Source organism: Trichosurus vulpecula, chromosome X (assembly GCF_011100635.1).
Source record: "Trichosurus vulpecula isolate mTriVul1 chromosome X, mTriVul1.pri, whole genome shotgun sequence".
NCBI lineage: Eukaryota > Metazoa > Chordata > Mammalia > Diprotodontia > Phalangeridae > Trichosurus > Trichosurus vulpecula.
In genome coordinates, this window is record NC_050582.1 from 13,615,615 (window position 1) to 13,620,197 (window position 4,583).

Consider the following 4,583-nt stretch of genomic DNA (forward strand, 5'->3'; position numbering starts at 1 on the left):
CCACCATTTTCACAATTTGATCTAGTGCTTTCTTTATTAAATCATAACAAACTATTTGTAGAATAAGCTACATTATTCTTTTCCTGATTAGGTCACAGTAGCTCTCAGATCCAATATATTTTCAAATGCCATCCCTTACCACATGCATACATATTGCATGTGAAAAATCTGTATCTGGGTTGGCTGTTAACAGGTCTCCAGAACTTAGCACAGTGCCTAGCACATAGTTAAGTGCTTAATAAATGTTTGTTGATAGATCCTGATTCAAATGCAGACAACTGAAAAAGCTTCATGAAAGCAAATCCTGGAACACACAGTTTTTTACGTTTGATATTTCTAAAAATAAAACAAACAAAAAAAAACAACTTCTTGCTTTTGTGGGCAGGAGTCATTACTCCACTGAAGCCAATTGCAAGATTTCCGCAAATTAGAATGGAATCTTGGGGTGTGGCTCTGGCCTCTCTAAAGGTATCAGAGCTAGAGGTTCCTATCAGATCACGATCTAAAGCCTTTCCAGCTACAAATGATCTCTCAGAAGGGAGTTGCACCACCAGGTCCTTCAGGAACCCAGTAGTATCTCCACCTCGGAGAGGCATGGAAAGAGGATATTCTACCTCACTGTAACTGGCAGAAAAGTTCAGTTCTATCATCCCTTAGTTTAGTTTTTGCAATCAGCTGATGCAGCTTGGACTGCTTGTTTTTATACTTTAGGCTAGTCACAGGTTGGTTGTCCTCTTGAGATTTTAAGGAACCACTGGCTTTTTCTTTTAGGTATTTCATTTCCAGATACCTTGGAAACAAATACATCTTAGTCAGATCCTTGATTTTTTTAAAGCTAATTTTCATTCAAGAGTAAAAAATTCTCTTGGTTTGATTCTTTCATTAGACTTACCACCCCCTGAAGTTTTAACACATTTTGAGAATTTTTCATTTTCCAATCTATTGCTAGAAAACAGTATTTCATAGTATTTCACATGGTTGACAGAAGAAAGTAGCTTAGTTCATTTCAGAAATGGAATTAGCCAATTTCAATCTTTATAACTGCCTCAAAGAATTTTCGATTCTCAAATAAGTAAATAATCTTTAGTTCAAGACTAGGAAAAAAATCCATTGTTTATCATGGAATAAAACTAGGTAAAGAGAGAACGGGGGTGGGGGGATGGAGAAGGACCCTTCTGCAGAAGAGGTCATTACTGAAAATGTTATCAGAGATTACCATGACCAGAAGAGGAGAGTGTTTGATAAACTATGAAAAAGTACAAAGCATAATGAGGCATCACTTACTGAGCAGTGGTTAATGAGTGATATCAACAGAAAAAGAGGATTCTCAGGTATCTTTCAGAGGCTTAATCATAGCATCAGGATATGAAACTCAAACAAGTCATTAATGGGTGAAAATAAAACAATAGACGGAGGAAAATTCACACTTGGACAGGATTGGTATAATAATTAAATGTGTGGGCTGAGCAATGTAGCAGGGTCAATTTCAGTCATTATTAACAGGAAGATATTTTCCATTGAAATGGTTACAGGAGTAGATACAAACAAATCTGGCATATATGAGGTTATAAATTGAATTCATACAACATGCCAGACAGCTGGGTGAAAATTAAAAATACAAGGTTCTGAATGTTTTTTTCATCTGTACCAAGTGTTCAAGTACTTAGAAAGTTTGAGATAATTGAATTGTTCCTTTTTACTTTTAGTTTTTTTTGGTGGCATGTAGACATAGCCTATGCATAATCCATACTACCAAATAATCTACATTTTTCCATTCAGGGAAGATAAATTAATTAAAAAACTGTTACAGGGGCATTTGCTTATTGAAGAGGACTAAGTATGACAGTGAGCCACTTCGAGGCTTTCCAGATGAGGCATAGAGGGGGCCGACAGAGATAGGGAATTGGAGTTAGAAGTATGAAGTGGGGTTACACCATGCAGGGCCATTTTAAACAGTTTGGACTATGTCCAGTGGAGAGTCACTTGTTGCATTTTGAATCAGAGGACCTGGGTTCTGAATCCTGGCTTTGCGACCTTGGGCAAGTCATTTTACTTATTTGGACCCACATATCTTTCATACAAGGAAATCAAGACACTGACAGATTGAGTGACTTGCCCTAGGCTACTCAGCTATCTTTGGACAGTTATAACCACAACCCAGATTTTTCAGCTCTTCCTGTATAGAGATTTCCACTGTGGGATATGTAATGTTTATTGTGGCAAGTACAATTGATATATGGCAGGGAACAGGTTACTTTTCAGGCCATATCATTGGAGTCATTGTCATCACAGAATCGTGTTTTCCTTCAAGGCTCAGCTCAGGCGCCTTCACTTATTCTCCCACTGTTGAATGCTCTGTTGTTCCTCACTTTGCCTTAAATTCTTCTTCTTAGCATACATACTGTATTGACCCAGGAAAGTATACACTTTTTGAGGACAAGGACTTGAAATGGTGGGATAAAGAGCTATTTGCAACCTTATATCCCCAGAATCTTGCACAGAACTTAGTAGGTACTTAATGAATGTTTATTGAATTGAATAAAAAACTCGCATTTAGAAAGCGCTTTGAAGTTTTAGTTCACAGAACCTACTAATGATGAGTTACCTAAATGGTTCCCACTTGTCAGTAATGCATTACCTGCATTGAGTCCTGCCTGTTTGATGAAATCCATAAAAATACAAAAGAGATTAGCCCACCTACTTACCTACCCATTAAAAAATCAAGCACATGAAAAGCTCAGATTGCATAGGTTGACATGCAGCTGTATGAGAAACATGTTGATTGTATACTCTGTATAGGAACTGCAAATGCACAATGAGATGGGCCCAGAACTGAGCCAGGAGGAAGAGATGAGAGACTAGATGGATCTCATCTGGGAAACTGCACGGTGGCTCACTGCCACTAAGATCATGTCCTTAACACTAGTATTTACCTGATAATTGTCTATAGGTGGGAATCATGGAGCACCATGCTCTGGAAACAACAATAAGCAGCCCAAATGGCACTAGTAAGATGGATGGTGGGAAAAGTAGGTAATGACATCATCAATTAAGGCTTACATGCAAGAAGTGACATAAAAAACCTATCGAGGACATGTATGACGGGAAAAGGAGGTATGTTGATAATGTAGCAAATCAATTCATAGAAATTAACATTTATTAACTGCCTTTTATGCACAAGGCAAGATACTAACAAAAATGAGAGACAACAGATGGGCAGTCTTAAGTACTATAATCATCAAATGAGCTAATGTACATAAAGCACTTTGCAAACATTTTAAGCACTATATAAATGTAAAATATTATGTTTATGCCCTTGAGATATGAGAACAAGAGGAAGGCTTCCAGCATATTCGGTGGATCATTTGGGGAGAACTTATAAAAAGACATAAACAAGGATCCCATAAGGTAACAAAGCATTGAGGTATCACAAATCTAGACAAATGAAGGGCGTAACAGTGAAATTATGGATTCATCCAAAGAACCAATGTTTACATTTGACAGAGTACTTTCCTCATTTGAAAGATGAGGAAATGGATACTCAGAAAGGTTGAAAGATTTGCCCAAGATCACACAATAGCTAATGGGTGATAGAGCCTGAACTTTGACCCCAAGTCCAGGGCTTGTTCTGATACATTACATGGTCTTTCTTAATGGCTTTTATACATTATAATGGAACAAATCTTTTAGTGAGAAAAAAATACTTGAATATTATGTACTGACACTTTAACACTGTAGAATGCTCTTGGTTATTATTTGCCACTACTATTTAATGTAAGAATTCTATGCGATTATGTCATTAATAGGGGAAAAAGAGATATCAAGACATAGTACACTGGTTCTCAAAGTGTAGTCCCCAAGACTCTTTCAGGGACTCCTAAGGTCAAAACTATTTTCATAATAATACCAAAATACTTTAATTTCTAACGTGGCAACTATCAATAGCTACAACTCCCGCAAACAAAAGTTCTTTGGAGAGGGATTTCTCAGTACTTTTCCAGAATGTAAAAAAATGTCCTGAGACCAAAGAGTTTGGGAACGCTAGGAATAGTGGCTAAAGGGCTGGTCTTGGATTTGGGTTTAAGTTCATCCTCTGCAAACACTACTGAGTCACCTTGGACAAGTCACAAACTCTGAGTATACCAGGCACCTCTCTAAAAATTCAAATTACATACAAGCTGCTAGTTTGCTCTGCTGGAGGGAATTTCAGTCCTGAGAGTTCTCCACACTAATGACATCATAGATGTAGAGAAAAAAAATAGGAAAAGAACTTTGAGATAGTCTAATGTCATCAATACCAAAATAGCACATTTGGCAAAGTTGATCTTAATTCACTTGGGAATATCATTTATTCAAATACTTGGCCAAAAATACCACCACCAAACATCTAGTCTAGCTTTGTAGGCTCAAGATTCCTATCCTCCCAAGTGTTTAGTTAAGTACTAGTTCTACAGGTGAGAAGATACTATACTCTGAGACTTTATGATAGAGAGGAAAATAGCTCTTGCCTAGCACACAGGCAAACAGAATTGTATAGGCCATCTTTATGAGTATAAAGGACAGTATTTGGCCCATGATATTCT